The sequence below is a fragment of the Salvelinus fontinalis genome, chromosome 18 (genome assembly GCF_029448725.1).
Source record: "Salvelinus fontinalis isolate EN_2023a chromosome 18, ASM2944872v1, whole genome shotgun sequence".
Classification (NCBI taxonomy): Eukaryota; Metazoa; Chordata; class Actinopteri; order Salmoniformes; family Salmonidae; genus Salvelinus; species Salvelinus fontinalis.
The window spans coordinates 44,660,448-44,677,203 of NC_074682.1; positions in this window are offsets into that span (position 1 = coordinate 44,660,448).

Consider the following 16,756-nt stretch of genomic DNA (forward strand, 5'->3'; position numbering starts at 1 on the left):
CACTGTCTGATTGAGCTTAATTACTATTCTCTGGTGGAGATTCAACGCTACCTGAGTTCAGGACATATCTCAGAAGCCAACATTTCCCCTGCTCAGGGGTCAGCTCTGGTCTTTGTCCTGCTGACTTCAGAAGAGGAGCTGGATGTGTTTGACCTGAAGAAATACTCCAGATCAGAGGAGGGTATCTGGGGCTGCTGCCAGTGGTCACAGAGGAAGGCTTTGCTTCTCTACCCTCAGCTCTGAGGTCAAACCCCTCCCACCTGAGAGAGCTGGAACTGAGTCACAATCACCCAGGAGATTCAGGTTTGAAGCTGCTCTCTGGTGGACTGGAAGATCAACAGTGTAGACTGGTGTCACTCAAGTATGTTAAGAGTTTGTGTCAATCAGGATTTATGTTAGACACAGGACCAGTTTGTTGACAGTTTGTGTGTGCACTTGTATGTGAGTGCATAAGTGTGTATAAGTAAAGTGCGATGTCTGTAAGCTCACACTGTATCCAAACACAGCATACAGACAGCTCTCTGTCTGAGGAGAACAGAACAGTGAAATGGTTGAGAGAAGGGTTGCCCTATCCTGATCACCCAGAAATATTTCAGGACATCAATAAGGGATCAAAACGTTCACCTGAATTCACCTGGTCACTCTAGGTCATGGAAAGAGAAGGTGTTCCTAATGTTTTGTATACTCAGTGTATTTCCTCTAGCTATGTCTATGAATATTTACAGGTCTATGAATATTTACAGATCTATGAATATGTATAGGCCTATATGTGTTTCTGTCTGTGAATTCCTGATTGTTCTCCCAATTTAGATGCAGCACACCTTCTACCTCAGGTAAAAATGGACAAACACAAAAGTCTGGAAGTTTGTATATGGTGTATCCTCCTTGTTGTAATAACCGTTATCGCTTAGCCTAAAGATGAACAGACTAGCCTTCATCTAAAATGTAATGTAACATGCCATTCACCCTTCCCCGGTTAGAAATGGTTGAATTTGTCAGTGTCATTTAGATTGATGTTTGTGTTTTTGTAATGTAGGCCATACCAGTGTTATTACATACTGGCCATGAACCAATCATCAGTAATCCTTCCTTCCTTCCTTCTCGCTCTCTCTCTCTCGCTCTCTCTCGCTCTCTCTCGCTCTCTCTCTCTCTCTCTCTCTCGCTCTCTCTCGCTCTCTCTCGCTCTCTCTCGCTCTCTCTCGCTCTCTCTCGCTCTCTCTCGCTCTCTCTCGCTCTCTCTCGCTCTCTCTCGCTCGCTCTCTCTCTCTCTCTCTCTCTCTCTCTCTCTCTCTCTCTCTCTCTCTCTCTCTCTCTCTCTCTCTCTCTCTCTCTCTCTCTCTCTCTCTCTCTCTCTCTCTGGTCTCACTTGGGGGGTGGCGTGGGAAAGAGAGGCAACGCAGGGCAGATCAGACACATTCCATATAGACACCCCTCCATCACTACTGCTGCTGGATAGTTATGTAACTAAACAACACAATCAATTTGGTCAGCACGCATTTGTGTAATTACTAATAATGGCCACTAGGGGATAGTGTTGTACTATGTGAGCCATTATAAAATCAGGTGACAGTTTATTCCTCTGTCATGTCATTGAGCCTATCATGAACACATAATCTTTTCCTAGAGCACCATCTCATTTGGGATAAGTTCTCGATAGTTGCTGGTGGTTTAGAGGAAATACTATGTTCTTGTCCTGTCAAATGCATAGGTCTGTTTGAATTGAAAAAAGTATTCCCACGGGTAGATGTAGCCTACTACATGAGTTGCTAATTTGCCAACTTTCCTCCAAGACAGAGCTACAGGGTGTGCAGGTTTTTTTCCTCAGCCCTGCTTTAACACCCTTGGTTCTTCCAATCAGCAGCTCCACAGGACCTTTTATTCAGTGAATTTGGAGAGTTAAGGTAGGAATGGAACAAAAGTCTGCACACTATTCAAGAGGAGGGTTGGGAAGTAGGCAACCGCTTATGTACTGCATCTCAGAGTCAGATGACATATATTACATTACAGAACTCTTTGTTATTTTGCAAAACAGTATATGTCATTGCTTTCTCAAAACATATACACAACAATTACACTGTAAAAATTGTGAATACATTCATAAAAAGAACACGACTGCCTGCAAAAAGATGAACACAACATTTTTCTGTTGAGTCCAAGCACACAAAACAGAAAGTTAGTCTGTCTTTTTTTAAATCTCAGTAGATCAATACATTTTCATTGCAGTCACTAAATCATGATGATCAAAATTGGAAGTACAACTATGTAAAGGTGCATATTTATGAGCAATTAGTCTCCTTTTATGCACATTTCACTAAACAATTTCATACCCATCAAATGATATATTATTTCTGATTTTTAATTATTTAAAAAATAAAGTAGCACATTGTGTGCAAGATTCATTCATCGGTATCATCACAATCCAATTCCACGTATTCAATACATTGGCTGATTTGCTCATTGTTTTATAGACTTTCCATTGGTGCACAGAAACACAATCCACGATAGAAATAAGGAAAGGTGAACACAATGGAGGAATACAACTGATATGACTGGATAGGCCTCAAACCACACCAAAGCAAAGCTCTATACTGGAATGTCACAATGTTTGAGATGTAACCCAACTTCCTTATCTGCATCTCAACATAGAATCCAAAAAATGCTTGTACGCGATTGAGAAAAACTGTAAGATCATAACCATAAAAATAGAATATGTTCTATAGATGATACTTCTATGGTTAAGATCCATCTGTCTTGGTCGAAACCCCCAGGGTCAATATTGTGTGAGGTGGATCAGAATTCATACATAAATACATATTCAATCGACATTGAGGTACGCATGTACCTCAATATACGTGTACTTCATGTGTATGTTCAGGATTGATTTACACGGAAGAACAAATGTAGGAGGCATGGTCTCAGTCACCCTTCATCAAGTCTCACGGTGGGTGGATGATGTCAAATTAAAAAACAGGGAACTTCAGACATATGTTTTCATCAACATGATATGAGATGCCACAGCACTGATCAATGCAGTCTTAATGCTATCCCTCTGTGGCACATGCTGTAACATCCTCTGTTCAGGAATAAAGAAATAGAGGGGCTTTTGTCTTAGGGTCCTAAAATGTGCAATGTACAGGTGGGCCACAACTTAACGCTTATTCCTTGTTGAACACGAAGCAGCTAGGGATGAAAAGTTCATATGTATATGATGCCATTAGCTGTGTGTCTATGAAGTTATTGTTGCACCAAGGTTTTCTAACGTACCAGGGCCCAATGACATCCAGCAGGTGGATAAACCTTAAGATTGCTTGACAATGATTGGCGAAGGCAGATGGCTGCAGAAAAGGTAGTGGAACAGATGAATCACACACAGATTTCCATTTGCTTTTTACAGTTACTTGATAGTTACTGCAGTCTGCAACATTTTTGCCTATCTTTTTGTGTTAATCTATGCTAATGTTAGCATTGTGTGGCTATATTAAAGTACTAAAAGCCTGGGTTGTGTTCATAAGGCACCAAATGGAAGAAAAGAGACTGAAACAGGATGCGACTAACTGGACTTGTCCAATAAGAAACACACATTTTTGTTTTCCATAGCAAAACATTTTAAAACCTTTTCCAATGGGTTCCCCAATGGACACAACCCAGATCGCACTTGCAGGTATTCTTGTCCCAGAAGAGACTGTCAAGGTAAGAAAAAAATGAGCAAAATATTAAACTTGTTTGTGAAGGGTCACAGAGCATTGTCTGTTGCTCTGGATGAAATCCAAAGGCCAGCAGTACAGATCAATTTACCACAAGATTTGGACAATTTAGTTCAAGACGGTGTAATAAACTGGTCTCCTCTCCAGCATAGGGTAATTTGTAAGTGCAAACCATGAACCTATTGTTCAACAACTTTGGCATATAAATATGAACCCCAGGAATGCCATCACGCATACATGTCTCCTGTTATGAATTTTATACCAATTGAAAACAATGGGCATTTAACAAGCCTCCAATGTGTCTACCCACCTCTGACCATCCTCTTACATTCACGGCTCATGCTGACAACCCCCCACAACACTACGCAGAGAAAATAGCTTTTGTACACATATTTGGCCATTTTTATTAATGGCACATTGGCCATTTTTATTAATTTCCTGTTAATTTCTTGAGCATACATTTTTTACAGAATGCAAAATATTGTATCATTTTATGTGGATAACGCTGAAAAAATCTGAGTGACAAAGAAAAGGCATTACGGAGATAAGCAAATAGCAGGGTTGAGTAGAAGCAATGGAGAATTTACATCTAAGGAAAAATGCTTTTTTCTTGTTGAATAAAAGGGCTTGTAATGAAATATCCTTTTCAGACAGTATTTCAACTAATTAAACTAGTTCAATCAAGACGTCGGAAAGAGAGAAAGCTCTTTTTACTGACTTGTCACTTTAGAAGAATGAGCACACTGATGTTTTGTAGAAGATTGAGAATGTTCCCTAAACAAAAGTCACTGTCTCATCTTCACCCATCTAACTTTCTCACTTCAAAGCTCATTCGCTCTCTCACTCTTTCGCAGAAATAAATGAACAATAATACATTTGTAGTCATTCACTGATCTATTCAGAAATGTCCTTTGCTTGTGTCTGTAAAATGAACAACAAAGAATATCATGAGTTTAAGTCCCAATGCACAATGCTAGGTTGTTGTGAAAGCACATAGGCTCTCTAGTGCCAGGTAGAAATTGCTTGTAAGCAATAGGCACAGATCTAGGATCAGCTTACCCCTCGCCCTACACAAACCTAATACCAGGTTTTTAGGGGCAAAGCAAATTGAACTAACCCTGCCATAATATCAGGGTGCGGTTTGACCTGCACACTATTGCTGGGGGATTTGTTGAACCACAGTCGGAAACATCATTGTGCTGTTGGGTAAAATGTTTATTTTTAGGGACATTTGGTCAGACAGTTGGCAAATATGGGTTGTTCTGTGTCTGTCTGAAGGGTGAAATTGATAAGTGTTGGAATAATTATATACACAAATGTATAGTGTAAATGTTTGAGGTCCTCCAATCAGGGGTGAGGGTGGGGATGGGACTATTTACTTTTCGTTTTTTATGTTTATGGTTTGGTGGTGCTGGTAGTTATGGGTAGTTTCATGCTGTGAGTGGTGTGTCTGCTGGTCCTGGTAGTTATGGGTAGTTTCATGCTGTGCGTGGTGTGTCTGCTGGTCCTGGTAGTTATGGGTAGTTTCATGCTGTGAGTGGTGTGTCTGCTGGTCCTGGTAGTTATGGGTAATTTCATGCTGTGAGTGGTGTGTCTGCTGGTCCTGGTAGTTATGGGTAATTTCATGCTGTGAGCTGGGTGTCTGTTAGTCCTGGTAGTTATGGGTAGTATCATGCTGTGCACGGTGTGTCTGCTGGTCCTGGTAGTTATGGGTAGTTTCATGCTGTGAGTGGTGTGTCTGCTGGTCCTGGTAGTTATGGGTAGTTTCATGCTGTGCACGGTGTGTCTTCTGGTCCTGGTAGTTAAGGGTAGTTTCATGCTTTGTTTCGGTGTGTCTGTTGGTCCTGGTAGTTATGGGTAGTTTCATGCTGTGAGTGGTGTGTCTTCTGGTCCTGGTAGTTATGGGTAGTTTCATGCTGTGCGTGGTGTGTCTTCTGGTCCTGGTAGTTATGGGTAGTTTCATGCTGTGCGCTGTGTGTCTTCTGGTCCTGGTAGTTAAGGGTAGTTTCATGGTGTGCGCTGTGTGTCTCCTGGACCTGGTAGTTATGGGTAGTTTCATGCTGTGCGTGGTGTGTCTTCTGGTCCTGGTAGTTATGGGTAGTTTCATGCTGTGCACGGTGTGTCTGCTGGTCCTGGTAGTTATGGGTAGTTTCATGCTGTGCACGGTGTGTCTGCTGGTCCTGGTAGTTATGGGTAGTTTCATGCTGTGTGCGGTGTGTCTTCTGGTCCTGGTAGTTATGGGTAGTTTCATGCTGTGCGCGGTGTGTCTTCTGGTCCTGGTAGTTATGGGTAGTTTCATGCTGTGCGCGGTGTGTCTTCTGGTCCTGGTAGTTATGGGTAGTTTCATGCTGTGCGCGGTGTGTCTTCTGGTCCTGGTAGTTATGGGTAGTTTCATGCTGTGCGCGGTGTGTCTTCTGGTCCTGGTAGTTATGGGTAGTTTCATGCTGTGCGCGGTGTGTCTTCTGGTCCTGGTAGTTATGGGTAGTTTCATGCTGTGCGCGGTGTGTCTTCTGGTCCTGGTAGTTATGGGTAGTTTCATGCTGTGCGCGGTGTGTTTTCTGGTCCTGGTAGTTATGGGTAGTTTCATGCTGTGCACGGTGTGTCTGCTGGTCCTGGTAGTTATGGGTAGTTTCATGCTGTGAGTGGTGTGTCTGCTGGTCCTGGTAGTTATGGGTAGTTTCATGCTGTGAGTGGTGTGTCTGCTGGTCCTGGTAGTTATGGGTAGTTTCATGCTGTGCGCGGTGTGTCTGCTGGTCCTGGTAGTTATGGGTAGTTTCATGCTGTGCACGGTGTGTCTGCTGGTCCTGGTAGTTATGGGTAGTTTCATGCTGTGAGTGGTGTGTCTGCTGGTCCTGGTAGTTATGGGTAGTTTCATGCTGTGCGCGGTGTGTCTGCTGGTCCTGGTAGTTATGGGTAGTTTCATGCTGTGCGCGGTGTCTGCTGGTCCTGGTAGTTATGGGTAGTTTAATGACCAGAGCACCCACTGTGGCAGAGCACCCTCTGACCAGAGCACCCACTGTGGGAGAGCACCCTCTGACCAGAGCACCCACTGTGGGAGAGCACCCTCTGACCAGAGCACCCACTGTGGGAGAGCACCCTCTGACCAGAGCACCCACTGTGGGAGCGGACATTTGTATTGTCTGTATTGTATTGTTGTTTGTAAGATGAAATATACAGTATATACTGTATATAATATAAACAAATAAAAATCAACTTGCAGAATACAAAATGGCCACCTTTGGCCTTCAAACAGTACCAACATACGGATACTTCCCCTCACAGGCCATTCTGTTATTAAAGGAGGGGAATTAACCAACCTGCCTCCTCTGATCCCTTTCAGTGAGGTGAGATAGATCGAAGGGATTTATTCAACAACCATGTTGCTCCCAAACAGAAACGCTGCATACACAATAGTCAGAGAGGTTGTTATTACCCAAACTTTAATTGCTTAATTTGAATTATAAAATTAGATTTTTATATTCTCTCCCGGTATCAAAGGCAACCTGCATTGTATTGGGAAATGGCACTCAGCAAATGAAGTGCAGTAGCATTCATGTTGAAGAAAGAAGGGGAGGCTGTTTGGAGTTATTCAGCATGTTCTTTGTTTTGTTGGAGACTCAACACTTGAATGACAATGGGTAAAATGATCACGGTTTAAGATTGCAATCCTGAGAAGAAGAAAAAAACGATTATTGTGGCACTGTTGTATGTGGCCAATGCACATGATAATAATCAAACAGCTATGGTCATGTGAATTGTTGTTTCTTACTCTGACTATTCATATAAACATACTCATTGTCAGCTTGGATCATATTGTTCAATATTCAGTACTGTATCTGGTTAAATTAGTTAAAAAAAAAAAAAGGCTTTTGTAATGACAAATTATTCTAGGTTGCATTTAAATATGAAATTTGATTGTACCTCAAAAGGGACTCGCATGTACTATTGCTTTGTCTCTGTCTCTCTTTCTGTCTATGTCTCTCTCTGTCTCTCTGTGTCTGTCTCTCTCTCTCTTTCTATGTCTCTCTCTTTCTGTCTGTCTCTCTATGTCTCTGTCTCTCTCTGTCTCTGTGTGTGTGTGTGAGAGTTTGAGTGACAATGTGTGTATGCATGTGCGTGCATGAAACCTAAGTATTTAGCCATTAAATTCATTCAATGTCAGAGTTCAGCTATCTTTAGTAACATTTTCCAAAGTAAATGTGTCATATTGCATCTCACAACCCATCCTTGTTTTCAATGAATACAGGTTTGAGTGTGAGAAAATACCCGTAAAGAAATGTTAGAAGTGAAAGGAATTGACACACAAGCACAAAGAGACTAAGGATACTAATACATTAAGTTGGTTATAAATAAATGTTCCACAAAGTAAACCTGTGAGAGTAGTATGAGAGAATGCACTTCCTTTGCACTGGGCACAGATGTCAGTTCAACGTCTAGTTAAGGTTGGTTGAGTTGTCAACTAACATGAAATCAACTTGAAGTCAACAAAACATTTCACGTCATTGGATTTAGATTGAAAGTTGAGTGAACAAAAGACGCAATTCCTTTATGTTGATGACTTTATGAAAATCCAATCAGTTTTCCACATTGGTTCAAAGTAATCATCTGCGCAATCCACAATGACACGACAACCAAAACACGCAGCACAGGTACTCACACGACCAACGGACAATGAAACAATAATTGACAGGATAATGGTAAACCAAGGACACACTTATACAATTACTAATCACTGGGAATAGGTGCCAGGTGTGCGTAATGAAGTTCCGGAGGGATCCGTGACAGCACCAGCAGCGCAATGAAACTGGCCTCGAGGATGATCACAGGAATGCAGTGCGGGTCAATTAGAACCTGATGCAGCTGCCGAAGTTGCTTCATTGTCAGACAGGCCAGTTTCTGCTGCCGAAGTTGCGGTGGCATAGGATGGACCAATAGCAGTGGCGTCGGAAGGATTGGTTGTGGCGGCATAGGATGGGCCAGTTGCAGCTGCTGAAGTTGCATCGTTGGACGGACCCATTGTGGCGATGTCGGAAGTCCCAGTTGCAGCTCCAAAGATGCGGCGGCGCCGGACGAACCAGTTGCAGCGTTGCCGGACGGGCTATTCCGCTGTCTCCCGTAATGGTCGATTATTCTGTCATGGCGGTATAAAGGGTCGGGAGACAGGCACAGGAATGCGTAATAGAGGTTTTAATTTACCCAAATCACAGCGTGCCGTGTAAAGGCACGGGGGTGAAGACCAAACAAACAACATACAAGACACAGGGTTGAAACCCAAACAAAAGAGCGAGGAGTACCTTGAATAAATAGCACAAGAGCACAATGATTATCACATGGGACGAGACCCGTAATAATCTGGCACGAATGGCCAATGGCACGAAAGCCAAAACACACAGCACAGGTACCCACACAACCAACGGACATTGTAACAATAATGGACAATGGTAAACCAAGGACACACTTATACAATTACTAATGACTGGGAATAAGAGCCAGGTGTGTGTAATGAATGTTCCGGAGGGATCCGTGACACACGATCTTGGGAAGAAAATCCAATAATCATTGCAAATGAATCCTAGCTTTGCTGTAACAGACAGCTGTGTTTCTGTCACATTGTGTTCTTTGCTATTCTCCTCATACTATGTGATTCTGTCAATCATCATGAAGGTACGTTACTGCCTGTGGTCTTCCACTGATCCCTCATGCTCAAAATAGAAGCATACTGTTTACCTAATTAATAATTTGGTCCGCTACAGTTATAGCTGTTTTGAAGTGATACATCATATTAATCTTAGGGCTAGGCCCCTTTAACTCAATTTCGCCTGAATAACGTGCCCAAAGTAAACTGCCTGTTGCTCAAGCCCTGAAGCCAAGATATGCATATAATTGATGCCATTGGAAAGAAAACACTTTGAAGTTTGTAGGAATGTTAAAATAATGTAGGAGAATATAACACAATAGATATGGTAGGAGAAAATCCCCAAAAATCCACGATGAAGACAGAACGCACCTGCTAAAATCGGTTACCTATTGAACATACTTCTTTCCGTAAGAAATATTATAGTTTCATTACATTTTAGGGTATCTGATGAGTAAATATAAACATATTTTGACTTGTTGAAACAAAGTTTAGGAGTAGATTTTCAGATTCCTTTCTTTGCATGTTGAACGAGTGGATTACTCAAATCGATGGCGCCTACTAAACAGACTATTGGGATATAAAGAAGGATTTTATCTAACAAAACGTCACTACATGTTATAGCTGGGACCCTTTGGATGACAAATCAGAGGAAGATTTTCCAAAAGTGAATATTTAATCGCTATTTGTGAATTTATGAAACCTGTGCCGGTGGAAAAATATTCTGATGTGGGGTGCCGTCCTCAAACAATCGCATGACATGCTTTCACTGTAATGGCTACTGTAAATCGGACAATGTAGTTAGATTAACAAGAATTTAAGCTTTCAATTGATATAAGAAACTTGTATGTACCTAAATGTTTAATATCCATTTTTTTTTTGCGCGCCCTCCAGTTTCACCGGGAGTTTAGCGGGATCCCTAGCCCAAACAGGTTTAAAAAAGAAGCACTAGAATAAAAAAAGTGAATGAAAAATATAGAACCATTAAAATGTGAAGGAGGTGAGAATGTTGTTGCAAACACATGTGCTTCATTTCTCTCAAATCATTGTGAATCTATAATGTCTGTCTGGTAATATGGTACCCACTGAGACTCCATACATTTATACATTTATTCATGCATCTACCTCATTAAACAGCAAGTCCATAAGTTAACTACAACTTGTTGATTTTCACATTGATTCGTTCCACAACTCATCGTGTACATCAAAATGGTATAACGTGTATGTCAAGAAAAAAAAACAAGTATCATTGATCACCATGGAAACACAACATAGAGAACAAAACAATTAGGTTACGGACAGTTTCTGTTTCAGTTTTGCTAGACTTTTAAAACAACACTTTTTTAAACCCCTTTTAAGGGGGGGCTGAACATACTGATTTCGGATCGTTTTTCCACATCCTCATAAAGAAACACGTGATTTGCATCAAATGGGGTTTGGTTTGTGGGTGTGTAGTGTTCGCTATATCATACCCTGGCAGTTAGGCGTGTTTGTTCCTCTTCGCTCACTGTAGCTGAGTTAAAGTTGGAATGACAGTTATGTTTGTGATGCTCACGTTAGCTCACGAATGTAAGGATGTTTGTGTTGGAGAAAAACTACAAGCCGTTCATAAAAAAACACGTCTCGTTCTTTCAACATAAAACTGGCGATAATGTTGTGTAGCTATTTCTCATTCATTGTCTCAAATCAATCAAACAAGTTCCCAGGCGCTGCATGCTAATGACTCAATTGGGTAGTTTTGTTGTCCGTAAGGAAATGGTCGGGCTGTAGGTTGATATAGCTTGCAGCTTGGTCCTTTAGGTGTTACCAGGCAGCTGAACCATGTTAGTGGGCATGTGGGTATGATTGAAATCCAAACCCAACCCTCAAATGTCCAATGATTTAGCAACATCGTTAATACATCTCGCAATTCTCTGTTTTGGAAGACACTGACTAAAAACTTCTTCGGGATCGGTGTCCCTTCCACGGGACGGTTGAGCAAACATAGGCTAATGCGATTAGCATGAGGTTGTATGAAACAAGAACATTTCCCAGGACATAGACATATCTGATATTGGCAGAAAGCTCAAATTCTTGTTAATATAACTGCACTGTCCAATTTACTGTAGCTATTACAGTGAAATAATACCATGCTATTGTTTGCAGAGAGTGCACAATTTTTAACATAAAAAGTTATTAATAAACAATTTAGGAATATTTGGGCAGTCTTGATACAACATTTTGAACATAAATGCAATGGTTCATTGGATCAGTCAACAACTTTGCACATACACTGCTGCCATCTAGTGGCCAAAATGTATATTGCACCTGGGCTGGAATAATACATTATGGGTTTTCTCTTGTGTTTCAAAGATGATAGTACAAAAAAAATACAAACGAACGGTTGGTTTTTTCTTTGTATTATCTTTTACCAGAACTATTCTGTTTTATTCTCTTACATTTCTTTCACATTTCCATAACCTTCAAACTGTTTCCTTTCAAATGGTACCAAGAATATGCACATTCTTGCTTCAGGGCCTGAGCTACAGGCAGTTAGATTTGAGTATTTAAGGGCGAAAATTGAAATAAAGGGGCGGATCCTTAATTACCAGAGTTATATTATTTACACTTTGTAGTCAATTTGGCTCTAGAATGAATGTTTCTGACTACTATCGATGCCATACAGACCCTTTTCATCAAGATATGCTCCTATATAAACAAACACTTTTTAAACAAACATTCGTTTGACACTTTCTACTGCCTTTTAACCTAAATGCTCTGTGGCGTAAAGGAAACAGAAGCCACACAAGCTCTGATAGCAAACATGGGCGTGCTTGTGGTGACCAGATGCCAGGATCAGATCTCAGAACAGTTGTCAGGGTGAGACTGGGGGATTGTCCCAATGCAAACAGTAAGGGCTGGCTGCCCTAGGGACTGTCTCACTGTCCAAGACCGTCTGACAGCAGACTATATCACTGCATGTGGACAAACGTTCAGATCTGATGCACAAATTTACCATACACCATAAACAATCCCGTTATTGAAAACATAATCCATGCGCATTCCAACACACATGGCACATGTGTACACAACCACACACACCCACACACATAGAGGCATGTGCAAGTGTACACTTGCCACGTAGCAAAGGACAAGCGCACACACATACACACACACACACACACACACACACACACACACACACACACACACACACACACACACACACACACACACACACACACACACACACACACACACACACACACACACACACACACACACACACACACACACACACACACACAAGGCAGAACATATGGAAGAGGTTAATACATGCAGGACCCAACGCTTACCCTTCTAATTGCCTCGTACAGTTAAATGAGTCCCACCTCTGCTAGAACCTCACACAATGAATACCCAGAGTTGACAGGCAGAAGAGAAATAAGAGGCCAGACATGCTCACCTTCTCTCTCCAGAGTGACCAAGATCTCATGTAGTAAGAATTAAATTATTCAAGTTAAAGTGGATTGAAAATAAATAAATTACTTTTTCGGAGTCTAGAAATCAAAAACACGTGTGGCGTTTATTGTTCACTAATGTGGTATTATTGTAAAAGTAATTAGAAGATGCAGTGGCCCAATCAAACCAGTGGGCTTTCAGAGTGCACGGTGGACACCAGGAGTAATTAAGGATGAAGCGGTGACTCAGCTTCATTTATAACCTACACAACGCAAGAAAGCAGTTACGCAAAATGACGATCATGTGTACTTGCATTGAGTAACAAATTGCGGGGCTGCCCACCTAGAGTATGTAAGGAAATGTTTGTTATAAGTTCGTTTTTTTCTAGGAAACATATGTTTCGCGTTGTCTTTTCCATGACTAATGAGAAAATTAATGAATATGGTGCTATGAGGGTTGTCTTAAAAAGTAAGCGCTAACACTTGTTCATTATCAAAATGCATTTGAGGACCAACAATCCAGAGAGCACCAGTCTCAGTTAAAGGCCCTCATTCTCTAAACCCTATCGTCCAAGTCACCTAGGGCCCGTTTCCCAGACACAAATGAAGATATTTTCCATTGATCGTGCTTTTTTAGTCCAGGACCAGGATTAATCTGTTTCCAAGAGACCAGCTGCTAGAATCAACAAAAAAGGTTAGAAAAACACTTCAAACTAGCCCCAATAGACATCTAGGATTAGGTTAGTTTCCTTTATACAGCTACATAAGGCCATAGAAAAAACTAGATACAGGCCGAAGAGACGCTTATCTCCTCAGAGACAGGTTGTGTGGGGACAAACCTATGATAAGACCGGGTGTAGATAAGGTTAGAGATCCTAGAGTTGAAGCTTGGGGTCTGCAGGGAGATTCTTAACAGTGATATGGCTTTATTTTTTTTATTTTTTATTATAATAAAAAACTATTTTATTTTATTTATTTTTATTTAACTATGCAAGTCAGATAAGAACAAATTCTTATTAACAATGATGGCCTACCCTGGCCAAAACGTAACCCGGACGATGCTGGCCCAATTGTGCGCCACCCTATGCAATTCCCAATCCCGGCCGGTTGTGATACAGCCTGGAATTGAACCAGGATCTGTAGTGACACCTCTAGCACTGTGATGCAGTGCCTTAGACCGCTGCGCCACTCAGGAACTATGACACAACACCATGGTCAAGCCACACTGGAAAATTAATTACACTGACTCTTCCTTCCTCGGCTTCAACCAACCAACACAATCCTTTAATGAGTCGATTCCACTTGCAATAAACACAGCTGGTGTTCCTGTGTCAACAGGAAGCGAGTGATGAAGACTACCTCATTGGTAATGTCCCTGTGGCCTCTAGACTTATACACTGAAATACCAGTGACATACACTGAAATATCGGTGCCCCGCACATTGACTCTGTACCCTGTAAATAGCCTCGCTATTGTTATTTTACTGCTGCTCTTCAATTATTTGATACTTTTATTCTTTTTTTACTTATTTTTATTCTTAAAACTGCATTGTTGGGTAAGGGCTTGTAAGTAAGCATTTCACTGTAAGGTCTACACCTGTTGTGTTTAGCGCATGTGACAAATAAAATTTGATTTGATTTGATTTTACTTATACACTGAAATACCAGTGACTTGTACACTAAAATATCAATCACATACAGTGAAATACTAGTGACTTATACACTGAAATACCAGTGACTTATACACTTAAATATCAGTGACTTATACATTGAAATATCAGTGACATACACTGAAATATCAGTGACTTATACACTTACATATCAGTGACTTACACACTGAAATATCAGTGACATACAGTGGAAGGCTACATACACATGCTACACACCACAGTTGGAGGTATACATGTCCCTCCAGTGTCTCTGAACCATGTTACAGATCAATTTGACTGCGGAAGAGGAATGTACATCTCCAAAGTCTAATACTATACCGGACACAATATCCAGCATATCACTGACACAAGGAACATCAGACACATCAACAACTGGCCAATGGGAGAGTACGACAAGCTCTGTCTAGCACTGCAGTAATTGCCTGACATACCCTTAAACCTTCAGGTACTGCAGACGATCCCAGAAACACGGACCGACCATGCAACAATACAGTTTTGTTGCATTGAGCCATCACTGAATCTGACATCTCCTTGTAGCCTTTGTGGGGTGCCATCAAACAGCTTGTCACCCGGGAGTGTGATATTAGGTCGTTATTTTATGACTTGGAATGTTCACGCTTGCCTTGTTATAGGCCAAAAGTAGCTCAGGCTGCTCTCACTTTTCAGTTGGTTGCTTGTAGCCCGGCACTGCAACTGGTCCCACAGGGGCTCGTTAGAAAATGAGATGTTTGGGCTTGTTCTCACCACCTCAGCACAAGCTTCTCCCACTATATAGCACAGCGAGATGAGAAGAGATTCATGTCAGTGGTCTTACGTCATCTGACTTCAGATCTTTCGCAGCGCTGGCTTGAGTGGAGATGCCTCGTGTTCATCTGCCACATTTTGTTTCATAGTATACCAGTGGAATTGTTTATTTCATCATGTTGTATGTATAAAAGATGATATTTCAATAGCGAAATATATAGAAACCAGGTCTCACAAAGAAATTATGTATTATCTCTATTCAATAAATATATGTCACTGACTACAGTTTGGGAAATGTATCATCTAAAACCATCCAAAGGGGTTTGACACACTTGTGTAGAAGTTTAGCCAAAGCTTCAAACTATCTTTGTCAAGGCATATTTGTGACAACAAGCTAACACAGAGAGGAGTTGGTTAATGCAGACAGGCGGGACCCCTAGGATTAACTCATTTAACTCATATTTTTCCAGTCTAGATTTTTAAGTCGCTCTAAGTCATTTTAAATCACATTAAGTCGTACTAAGTCCTGAGTTATTTTTTCATTGTTTGGCAGAGTTTGGCTTTCTCCCTCCACTTATCTCTCTACAGCGTTATCTGAAAAACAGAACTTTGGGGGATTTTGCCAGGGAACTTGGAGGTAGCTTTGAGGTTTCCCTCATCTTGATAATGGCTTTAACTAGGATAATCAAGCAGCTTGCATTATGGTAATTGGACATGAAACAGGCCATGCGAGGGAGAGATTAGACTTGTGAGGAGTACGCCAACATTAAAGAGACCATTTTGCTCTCTGTCAGATCATTTGTTCTAAATCTGGAATGGACAGAAAGTGTTTATTCAATTTAACTCACTTTCATTTACTAGAGGAGGATGAGATGTATCAGGGATGCTGGGTTATGTTTATAGCTCTCTAGTAGTGGGTTCTCACATTCACAGCAGGTATTCTCCCTATCCATTTGGTTAAAAAAAGCTGAGGGATATGGCTGGAGAAACATAACCACTCTCAAATTCATAGACTGAGCTATGGAAGCAATGACTGACCATCCATGATATCAAAATTATAGTTTTAACCATGTTTTGAGGCTGTACACTGTTTGTTTGCATTTACTTTGTTTACAAACATCAAAGTAAAACAAGCTTACATTTTGAGTTCTCATGGGATACGACAGTTGAACTAAGCCCCTGATGCATGTATAAGTTATAATCTTCAAGAATCAATGGGTACCTAACATTGGTCTATAAATCAAAAAATGGATGTAGCAGATTGCCCCTTTAAAGAATAGTGCATATTTAAGACAGGTTATTAATGAAACTACTTCAGACCATGATTGTGTTAGCAGCACCCCCACCTAAACCTTGCTTTTCATCTCTATTTGGAATTGAAGTCTCCCCTCAGAAACCTGGACAGCAGATAGCAGAGCCAGAAGACGACTGGCCCTCCCCCAGAGCCTGGTTCCTCTCTAGGTTTCTTCCTAGGTTCCTGCCTTTCTAGGGAGTTTTTCCTAGCCACAGTGCTTCTACATCTGCATTGCTTGCGGTTGGGGCTTTAGGCTGGGTTTCTGTATAA